A 12422-nucleotide genomic window follows, 5' to 3' on the forward strand; every position below is an offset into this window, starting at 1 on the left:
CTTACAAAATTGCCCATTTTGGAACAGGAGAGGAAGTTCTGTTAAAGAAATCTTGCAGAGCAACATTATGAAGTGAGTCCAATATTCCATTTAATTATTCCAAACTGATAGTTTTAAAACATTTTGCATTAGCCGATTAATGGAAAAAAATAACTTCTCATGTAGACAGTCTTGGTCTGAATAATTCTGGCATAAAAGCTAAAGTTCTGCTGATGATTCACGGAAATCAGTCTCTTGAAAACAATTCTGTTCATAATGAAAATAAGTTTATTTGGATTTTTCTTCCGTCATATCTACTAGCATAATCAGTAAAATAAGATATTTATTGGTTGAGTAATTAAATATTCTATGTTTTGTTGCTTATTCCAATTAGGTCTAAAAGTTGAAGTTGTTTGGCATGCTGGCCAAGAGAAAATTAATCGTGTAATTTGGCACCTTTATTTTTGCACCTACCTACACCTGCAAATAACTGCATATAAGTACCTTTATTCAGCGATAGCATGATAGCTAAGGGTAAACATTTAGTCAGATAACTACATCTCAAAATCAAACAAATAAAAACATTGTCACTTGAAACTTTTATTCAACTAAGTAGTATTGCAATGCAAACACAAAATATGGTCCCTCATACTCAGGATCAGATTGAAGCCTTTAACAGAGAAAATGTTGGCATGTAGGAACTCTAAAATCTTAATCCACCATAGCAAGCAGCAAGTACCTGTGCTTGTTTACCATCGTGTAAAAGGTTGCTAGTTTCATTGCTGGATTTTCACTGTGTATTTTACCCAGGTTTAGGTAGGATTGTTATCCTTACTGTTGTCATTTTTGTTATAGTAGTACTGCTTTCCTTTTAACTTCTAAAAAAAAGTACCTGTACATTTTTGGAGGAACATATGCTATTGTTTTATTCTTTATTGCTGTTAGTAGTTCTGAATACCTTTTCTGTGAAGTTTGAGTGGAGAATGCAGATGACTTTTCCCACTATCTATTATCTAGGTTGGAAGAGCCATATATGAATATATTTTAAAGAGCACATTATCTTCTGTTGTTAGCACAGGCATATGCACACTAAATGTATGGAAGAACTCAATTTGCACGTTTATTAATTGTAGCACTATGTTACATGAGCCTGAATGAAACTCTGTTCTGTAATCATTTAGTGTCAATATCTCAGATTTCCTCCTACATTTCAGCACAAACTGTCTCCTAGTCTAGAGATGAAAATACATCAATTTATTTCTGCACAGAGGCATTTTCTTTCATTAACCACATCATCATATGAGGAATAATTGGGAAAAAAAATCCAAATAAAAGACACATTTTAACATAACTTATCTTAGTAAGTTAAAGACAAAGAAAATGATCCAGGATACATATAATGTGAATTGTTTTTTTAAAGAATATTTTTAAAGATATGAAGAGAAAAAAGGAGACGTAGCATTGTGGCTCTATATGGACTGCTTACCAGTGCTGACTGCAGAAGTTTATGTTTCAGTCTGTTCTGCAGATCTTCAGTCTACTTTAGACATGCACAGAGTTTGGCACCCTAGGTGATGCAGCCTTCTTCTACCTAAAAATATCACCCCCCTCAAAAATGCAGAAGAGAAACAAAGCGAGTAGTGTACAAATGATATTATTTTACTTTTCCTGCTTTTACATTAGATGCTTTTAAAAGATGAAGAGTATCTCAAATATTTATCAAGGGAAATAATAATACTTTTCCACTAAACCAGAATAAACAGATTTATAAACGAACCTTAATTACCAGGGTGTGGAATTTGCTACTGTCTTGAGGCTGCTGTAACTTACACACTTTGACTTAATTTCACTGGTAAATTTCTCTTTTAATATCAGGTAAGTTTGGAGTCCGCACCTAAAAGTCTGCCTGGGAGGAATTTAATTAAAGTTATCTGAATAAACCCATGGAATTCTAATATTCAATAACAAATGGAGAATTAAATATTTTCTTTGGGACTAAAATGATACTCTGTGTCTTTCTGCTTATTCTCTCTCTGAAAGCCAAGAGAACTTCAAAAATTTTTTTGGGCCACTGTCCACGTTCTGGAATGCTTTTTCATTTCACATAGCTCATGAAAATGGAAGCTTTTAAGTGACAGACCTTTGAGGCTCAAGTCAAGGTTCTTCCATTCTCTGTCTTGCTTTCTTTCTAAAATTTAGGGCAACAAAATTTTGTAAAACTGTTTCAATTGTTTCAGTCATATTATCTTCTTTCTTTCTGATAATTTTAAAGGAGCCTTGAAGTGGGTGTAGGGCCTGCTTGTATAGTTTCAATTTCTTTATCCATGAAAAACGTGACAGAGAAATTACATAACATGATCTATGTGGCTGTGTAAGTAATTCAATTAGGTTGATATCTATTCTACCTGAACAACCATGGACACAAAACAATGGGAAACTGTCTGAGAAATACAAATCCTGAGTCTATCTGCTGTCTGAGTTACCTGTACTGCATAAGACTCACACCAGAATCAGATCATATGATAGTTTCACACTAAAATTTTGTAAAAGATGCCCAATCTGCTTGAAGGCAGAAGAAAGGTGCTAGATCTATTAAATTCATTATATTAAGAAAAAATTCCTGCACTCCAACCCAAGACATTAAATTCTTACCAAGTTCTAAACACCTTACAAAAAAAAATAATAACTTAGCCAATATTTGTATTTAATGATTTCTCCCAAAACACAATTATTTTCCTCTTTAAAAGTCTCAGTATGATCAGGACCATGTCACCGACCCAATGAAAACTTTATCTTCTGAAGGCTTTTAACCTTTCACAGACAAATAATTTTTTTTTTTTAAAGGCTTAAGCAAGAAATAGAGTTTTGCAACAACCCCCAAATGTCCACAAGTTCAAGTTCTGCCACACTGTGAAAGAAAACACTCTGGAAAAATATATGTGTTTCCAGAGACCAACTGAAAACCAGTCTAGTCTGTGGAATATGGGTCTAGAGCATACTGTAAATAAAGCGCAATCTACATTTTGGATTAATTGTATTTTCTTACTGATTTTCATGCATTAGTCAATAAAAATCATATTTCAATAAACTAAATCTGATATTCAAAAGATTCAGCATTACAGTTCACAATGAAAAAGAGATATGCTTATCCTCTATGTTCTGGTTAATTCAAATCAGCCCATGCAAAAGGAATACCAGCATGATTTTTACTTCATCTACATACCCATTAATACAGTCATGAAAAATTTATGCAGATGCCTCAGGAACAACAGAAGAAATAAATCCTGCTCAGTCATGAGCTAAAATGTGTTACCTCTGTCTTTTTTAACATGACTTCCACAGAACTCATTCAAATGCTATGTAAGTCCAACAGAACTTATGCTTTCTCTTGATACACCTTTTGAGTTTCATTTAAGTTAGAGGTGGGAGTGAATAAAATTGGAACAAATTAGGACTGAAAACAAGTAAAAATTTTTTTTTTTAACACTAACTGAAATAAAACTCAATAAAAGTAACAAAACCTCCCTGTACCACAATAAAAAATTGTCAGAGCCCTGGAAAGAAGACAACCCCACAGACCTACATTTAGGAATGGCTTGTGTTTCTGCCATCACTACTAACTATTCAATGTGTTTCAGAATCACTATTAAAAAATAGGAAAAGCCAGAATCAAAACTTAATTGTTCTATTCTGATGATGGTTAAAAGCAGACATAAATATCTATAGCATAGTTTCCCAACTGGTCACAGTATTAAGAAATAATTTGACTAAATGCAATAAATTCTAAGAATTCTAGAAGAATTGCCTTGACACACTTACCTACTGTCCCTCTAAAAATAAGGGAAGGACGAAAAATGGAAGAAGGTCAATATACCATCAATGTGAAAAGTCAGATTTTCCTAAGCTGTCTGGATAGATTCTCTGTTTATGATATCATTATCCAGGCTGTCTGAATAAATTCAGCAAAGCTATTACTTTTGCTGTTATTCAGCAAACAAGTCCAGAGCTGTCTTTATTCATCATTTAATTCTTTTAGAAAAAAACTGTTAGAAATCTTCAAGTCCACTAGCTCACCATCTATTCTGCCATATTTCACCCATGAAAGATAACTATAGATAGGACCACAAAGGTAGTTTTCCAAAGGAATCCTTTCTTGCCTTTATTTTCACTGGTTTACTGAGAGCAGATCATGCTGAATTAAGCTAATTTCTTTGATGAATCTACAATGTTATACTGAGCGGGAAAGACAACAGGAATAAGGTTGAAATCTACATGACTTTAAAGTACTCTTGCAGTCAATTCCGAGAAATGAGTGCTTTTAACCCACATGTTTTAACCACCTACTTTGAGATGAAAAGAATTATGTTGATGAAGTCCCAGTTTGCTCTATTGCCTACAAAGGGAACCCAGGGTGCCTAGGTCAGTCTGGAAGCTGAAATACAGACAGTACACCAAGATCAATGATACATTGGTTTAAACAAGCAACATATGAAATATGATTTAAGAAGTCTTCCATTTTTTCTATATTGAATATGAGTTGAACTATTTTATTGCAAAATTGTAAAGGTTTGGAGGGTATGGTTCAGCACCGACAAGTCTATATTTTTCTATAATATTGCATCATCTACTTTATCAAAATACTATTATATTCCACATAGCTGTCATATTTAAGCATAATAAGGTTAGTATTTATCTGAAATTTAGTCATGATTGTTTAACCTGAGATAAAGAAAAATTAGCAGATACTTTTAGTAACTGAACAACTGAAAACTCGAAATCATATAATAATGGGACCATATAAGATGCTTGATAAATCATGCTGAAATGTACATGCTACAAGCATTTGTACATCCACAAAATAAAAATGTGTATATTTTGTATTTTATTTAAAGGATTGTGTGTTTCCTTTACTATTTAACTGTGGTATTTTACAAAATCAAACATTTCACTTTGCATGTTAAGTAAGTTTCTCTAAAATAGCATTTAAACATTTTCAATCTTTGAAATTACGCACATTTTCTCATGTCTCATAATCTCACAATTAAATTCTGTATAGAAAATTTTACTTTCATATCTGGTTGAAATGCCAAAGAATTGGTTAAACTGGAAATGTTGAATATTTTCATTGCTGTTTGTGGACAATAAAATATTAGCTAATTTTAATGTCATTATAATTATGATTGCCTGGTAAAGGTATGTTTCTCAGTGACAAGGAGAATTAATCAAATAATTAGTACTTTGTACTGCTGCCCATGTTGTTCTTCTAAATGTAGTTCTCATTCTCAGGTGGTGATTACCCATTAGGTGAAGACATGCATGAAATATTCTTTTATTCCATAAATTTTCAATACAGTTTGAGACCTAAAGAAACGTGTGATTAATCACTTACTAATTGGATCATTCCTTCACTGTCAATAACTAACAAGCTGCATAAAAGGCACTCAACTCTACTATTTATGGGATCCAAGTTCCTCAAGAGAAACAAGCATACGTTACAGGAAGACAATCATCACAACTGCAGCAAATATGCTGTTCTCTATTCAAATGCAAAATGCGCTCAGTTGCACCATAGTGCCTTCATAATACTTCTGCTTGCTAGCAAAAAGGAAGAAAAAAAACAGTAAATAAAAGAAATAGAAACATTTCTGAGCAAGTATATTGATTAAAACTCTAATTCTTCTTCTGGACCAACTTACCCAGCTTCCACTCACTCTATTGAAAGTGAAATGTCCTAGATGGATACAATTTAGCCCAAACATACAAATGACTCAATTCTCAGTATACTAATAATGACATCTTTAAAAAAACCCTTGATAACATGCAACAGAGATGAGATCAGGTCTTGCATATCTGAGCTTTGAATTTGAGGATGAATATTTCCGCCAAATTCAGTTTTACAAGCTATGTAGAAAGAAAGGTTTGGTTATAATACTTCATGTAACTGTACATGTGTGTGTGGGTTCAAGATAAGCCAAGTCTGAGATAACATCAAAGACTTTAGTAGTTTAGTTTAGATAAGACTATTCTTCCTTTCTCTAGAAAGTATTTACATATATTCACTACAATATCTTAATATCTTTCTCTACTGTAGAAGTAGCTTTGTGGACAGCACATTTAGCCTCCCAATAACTGAGTTCAACGTTTAATTATTTTGAAGGTTTTTTTTTTCTAATTAGAGGTGACTTCCTTACATTAAAACTTGGTGACATCCTACTGAACAGCTCCAGGAGAAGAGTAGATTTAATTTGTGTTTGCATTGGGTCAGATCTCAAATTATTTGTTATGGTTAAAAGTATAAAACCAATAAATTAATGGGAAATACACAAGTATTAATTTGAAAGCATTTACTAGCAAGTATATACTCCAGTGGAGGATTACAGCAAAGACTGTTTCTTCCTTCTTAGTTCACTTGAATTTCCATAAAAACATGCAAATATTATTTTTGATTGTTACATAGATAATAAATTCAAAATTAAATAATTGGGTGGAACAATTTACTTAGTGTTTAGAAGTTTCAGGTCACATCAGACATGCACAGACACACAAACACACACATGCACTTACATGTTGATCCCAAATGCATGAATAGAGGACAACTGCAAAGGACTGCACATTTTCTTTAAGGCCTCTGAATTTACTCTCTCATGAGCTCATCAATCCAGGAAACAACATACCCCTACTGAGACGCAGGGAAAAAAAAAAATCAAAAGAAGTATAGTTCATCTATCTTTCTTGATTTCTATGTTATTACGAGTCCCTAGAAATGGAGCTGAAAATTGAATTTGGAGCAGGGGGAGATGGCAGGATATTTCTGACTAAAATTTCTGATTAAATTATCAGCTCATTCTTGCTGTGTTGAAGTCACTGAGCTGTTACCATCCCACAGTATTGCTTTGCTGGGTGTTTTAAAGTACTGGTGGAAGGAGCTAACAGAAGTAGAGAGAAGATAGGTGCTGGTTCAATTAATTGAAGCATCCAGAATTGATGAGTGTTGTCAAGAACTCACTATGAGGATGGCTACCAGAGGAGACTAATGAAGTGACTGGGAGATATCAAGATTATTACAGTATCTCAGAAAAATGGCTGAAAGGAACAGAAAACAATGAGAGAGCACAGTGTGGCATGTGAGAAAGTGGAACAATACTTATAAACCAAATTGTGCATTCAGGAGTGAATAACGTGCCAGGGAGAATTAAAACACTGCATAGTAAGTACAAGCTTCTACTTATCAATGATCAAGTCACCACTAGCTTGAGAGATAATATTAACTTATTTAGTTCTATGATAGCATTTCACATACACTTAATGACAGATATAAAAGCTGTGCTGTTACTATTTTCTTTCTGGATGAACTTCCAAAAGAGCAAAAATAAACCCTATAGTAGGCTTTGGGTTTCTTTTTTATTGAAGATACTGTGCTTAGTGTATCTTTCAAGTGTTATAAGCAGCTGTGATCTCACTGCAGAATGTGCTTGGCTGAGTGAAAAAGAAGCAATGGATATTTTACAAAAATAATTAAAAAGAAAATATAGACAACACGTAGTTTTATCACAGAGAGGAAAAAGGGCTAAGGCACACAGAGAGCAAGAGGCAGAAAGAGAGTGAAGGTGTTTTACCAAGCAGTCTAATCCTTTGGATGACTACAGAAATAAAACCCTGTTAGCAGGTTTCTTGGGAGTCTGAAGATCGATTATATGTATTAGTTCCCCTGTGCTTCCTGTGCTGAGAATGTCTTTTTAAACTGCTGATTTCACAGTCTACGAAAGGGCTGACGAAAGAGGCATTGGCTGTAATCTAGATACAAGGTTGAAAGCTTCAGAAACCACCTTGAGAACACGATAAATATTTCTGTTTCTCCCAACACTTCAAAGAATTGCACTCATGGAAGATGTGAACTCCTCGATTGATAAGATGTAGTTCACTTCGCATAAGCCTTCACTTTACAGCCGAAACAAAGAGATACAAAAGTAGAAGTCCTGGAGTAAGATTGATCAAGTCACTGACTCAATGAATTTGTTCAAAATATATTTGTTCAAAATCTGTCTACTCAGTAGACGGATCCTCACTCAGCGAAACTTGCTATGATACCTACATGAACAGTCCTTTTTAAATGTTCAAGAAGGTAACGCAGCCACAACAATTTACACTGAGGCTCTGATGTAAGAATTTTTCTTGAGTTATCTGACTCAAGTTTTTAATGAAACAGCTGTTTCCTTCCATTATTCTTTCCAGACATTGGTTAAACTCACAGTAACATTTAGACTTGTATACTACTTCTGTTTGTTTTGTTGGTTTTGGGTAATGTCTTTTTTTGTTTTGTTTTTCATGGATTGAGATTGTTTGTCATATTGCAAAATTATTTGCTGGAACAATCTGCTTCTTTTTATTAGACCCTGTAATCATTGTTTAAACTATAGCGTATTTAACCTTTAGAATCAACCCTTTGGTGTCTGAATAAATTTTGTAATTGTAAATGCATCAAGGAAGAGGAATAAAAAACTGAATGTGCATTATTGGCCAAAACATTGTAAAGAAACTAGACATTCTTTCAGAAATATAATAATACAATATAACAATCTGTAACATTGTAGCATCTAATTCTCATCTAATTTAGAAAAAAAATTGAAGAGCATTCTGAATGTCATTGTGATTGGGCATTTACATTTTATATATGTTTTAAAATCTGTTAAAAAAACCCTTTATTTCAGGAATTAAGGATATTTCTTTCAAAAATTGGTCACATTTAACTCTCTAGGCAAAATAGTTAACAGGACTGCTGATTTCTTCAATCATCAGAAAAAGTGACATATTTATTGTAAGATTCATGTCCTCGAAAAATGATATATTCAGGATGTAGTAGGAAATATCTGATTGCTTCTTTGGAAATGTATAACTGTAAAGAACATGATGAATTGCAACTGTATTCAGGAAAGGGCTAGTTTTGATCAACTGGATTTTTTCATAGTGTATAACACTTGAGTCAGTTAATTTGGTATTTAAATTAATGAAATGAAATGAAATGAGACGGAATGAAATTGAGAAATTAAGTTTCAAATCTAAATTTTTAATTTAAAATGGATGTTTTCCAAAATTCCATTTTGCATGAATGATTTAGTATTTTGATTTTTCACCCAAAACTGAAAAAATAAAATGCCATCACCTAGCTAAGTTTGAAACAATTCTCTTGATGGTCTTACCTATTGTTTTGAATAAACTCAATAACTAATATTTTGAATTGGAAATTTTCCAGTCATGTTGACTATTGAAATGTATGTGAGTTCGTTTTTCAGACTGATAAGAAATTCTTGCAATGCTTGTATCATTGCAATAAGCAGAACTCTTCCATTAGATGTCTTTTAGCAGAAATTTAACTGCATTCTGGTAGAAATTGCTATACAGGCATTCATGAAAAAATAAGCAAGATTTCTTGCAGGTAAAATGCATAGCACTTCTGTTGCTTAATTCTACTTACTGTGGTAGAATTACATAAGAATTGAGGACATCTTCATTTTGTCATGGTCATTGCTAAGCATTAACTTTAATGATGATGCCATAGCTTTATAAGTTTGGTCCAAAGATCCACTGTGACCTGTGATAAGTTTCCTACTGACTTCCTTGTGGTAGGAACAACAAGGAAAATTTATCATATTTAGTAGAAATCAATAAGGTACCTTCATAAGCATTGTTCAAACAGTTTTTAAACAAGTTATATGTAATCATATAAAAATATTGATCCCACATGACTGTGAGCTTTAATCTGATAATGCTGAAATACTTGAGGCAAAATGACTTTAAAATGCAAGGAATAACATTTAGAATATACTGTTGCATGTGATACACACTGAATGTCAGTGAATGTTGCATGAATATATGAAGATAGGGAGGAAAAGAGCAAACACAGTGCATTACAACAGACTTTCTGTGAGTTTATAGATTACAAGTAAAATACCAGTTTTGCAAACTGAATATTTCAAGAAATCTGAAACTGAAAAACTGATGAAGGTGTCTACAGCTTATTCAAGAAATTAACAGTTCCTATGCAGTGTGCAGAGCAGTGTGTGAAATCACTTCTCTGTGAATTATGAGGGAGGTGAATTAGGAATGTAAAATATATAGGAGAATAATATTGTCAAAATGGAATTTTCAAAATAAAAAAAGCCCAAACGAGAAGAGTTTTAATAATGGTGTAGTATTAGACAGTACGTAGTTCATTATTTGCATAAAAAAATGTTCTGACTTTACTTCTGTATCCTGTTTACTTAAGAAACCAGTGCAACAATACTCAAGAGAGATTAAAATTTGACTTTTTTCATTCTGGGAGATGTTTACATTTCCTTGCTGTAGGTCCAGGAGAGAAGGAGCTGAAGCAACATCTTGAAAGAACCCAGGTTTTTGTCATTGACTGTGCCGGCCAAGACCAGCTATTTGGTCAAGGTTTAGTTGCCATGCACTGCTTCTGTGAGGGAAAAGTAACAAGCAGAAGAGAGTATGAATCTGGAGAAAGAAATTGCATTTGGACAAATAATCTAGCTGGGAGTAGAGGAAAGGCAGAAGTGGGTGTGTGCAGTAGGCAGGAGGGAGGAGCGGAAGGCTTCTGCCTGGAGCTGAGACAGTGCAAGGTCCTGGAGAGGGCATGAGTGAGTGCTGGCAGGCAGCAGCAGCAGCTATGAAGGCAGGAGAACATTTTTCAATGCTTTATCAGACCAGAGACCTCACTGAAAATAGTCATCTTTGTTCAGTGTTGGCAACTCTTCCGTCCCCAAAATGCAAACCAGGGCTTTTGAAGCCAGAAAGGGTGGGGTACTCCAAACAGCTTAGTGAATCGTTTTAGTGACAGGGAAGCACAAAATTCCTAGAAATATACCAAATAATGGCTCTCTGACCATAATTAATTCTTGTTGATGAGAATATGGAAAAGATAGAAAATAAGTGTTTCTTGAGAAGGTTGCGATTTGTAGGGAAGTGACTGTAAGTTGATGCCAAGTGCACACAAACAACATCTATCAACATTACATTTAAAACAGTTCTGTGATATGCAGGTTTGTTATTCAGACAGGTAACCTGACAGCAGAAATTGATGCACCTATCAGAGAAGAATAAGAATATAAATCTCTGTCTTATCATAAGGAGAATGCAGGGAGCAGATAGAACTGAAGTGGTAGACATAATCTATTTAGGTTTTCAAGAGACATTTGACATTGCATAGTAGAATAGAATAATATATCTTCAGTTTAGCATGTAAGTCTCAGAAGACTCTTTTCCTTCCAGGCTTCTTAAACTGCGATGTATTGATTCCCAAGTGCAGAACATAATTTCTTCACTAGTTTTCTTCTCAGCCTCTTTTTCTACTCCTTTTATTATCTAGATTTTCTTCTAGAAAATCTCCTTCTATCCATCTTCCACTTTTTTTTCTTTGTACTATCTTTATAGTTTCTGTTTCCTTTTATTAATCCTGACTCCTTTTTTCCTCTTATTCATAAGAGTGCTGATAAGGCATCCTGACTCAATCGGGTTGGTGTGATGTCTTAACATCCTGAGTCTAGCAATAAGAGAATGGCCTTGGGAACTACAAAAAACCCCAAATGTTCCCAAATAAAATATGACTTCCTGTCTTCACTGTGGCCTTTCTTCAGATTTATCAATGACCAGCAGTATGGATTTGATACAAGTATTGCGTGAGCTTCTTAGGTGAAAATTGGATTCTAGAACTCATATGAGTAACAGTCCATAAGATACAGACATGAGGAGGATACAAAAACATTAGTAGCACTAACAAAGGTTCAGATACCTGCAGCACTATTCAAACTTCTGAATACTTTTATATACTCCTTTGTTTCTTACATTTTATCTCCAGGGATTCCATTTTAGGATGCTTAAAGGCAATATTTGGTCAAAACACAGGAAAAAGCAAACATACCCTACTGAAGTATACATTAATCCTCATACACTGCCACTTGCTGTCCTCTCTTTTGCACGAAAATGAAAACACCTTTGACGTGTCAAAGGACATCTTCTGTGTCAATACACATACCATTTCCTTTGCAGGGTAAAGCAAACTTGTCACTGAGACTGCATCAGTTCTAATAGCAGCCTCCATTAGAAATTTAGGTTGCAAAGTACTGACAGGTCTGTTTTACGTCAGGAAAATGTAAAAGTTGTCTTTGGCAGCAAGAAAGGCATTGCAATACAGAATGCAAGAGATTGTAGCAATGCTGATCAGTTACGTGTTTGCTTCAAATAATTGGAAGCCTTTTGTATACAATACAAAACAGATCATTCCTCAGAACTCTTACACTTCTCAGAGGATATGACTTCCAGATCAATCAAATTTTCAATATCTATGGGATGGGGACCCCTGAGGGCCTTTGGGCCCTGCTTCCATGTTCTTACCACCATCATTGCAATTTTTTTTCCTTATAACCAGTCTGAATTTCCCTTTCTGC

Source organism: Chiroxiphia lanceolata, chromosome 5 (assembly GCF_009829145.1).
Source record: "Chiroxiphia lanceolata isolate bChiLan1 chromosome 5, bChiLan1.pri, whole genome shotgun sequence".
Lineage (NCBI taxonomy): Eukaryota > Metazoa > Chordata > Aves > Passeriformes > Pipridae > Chiroxiphia > Chiroxiphia lanceolata.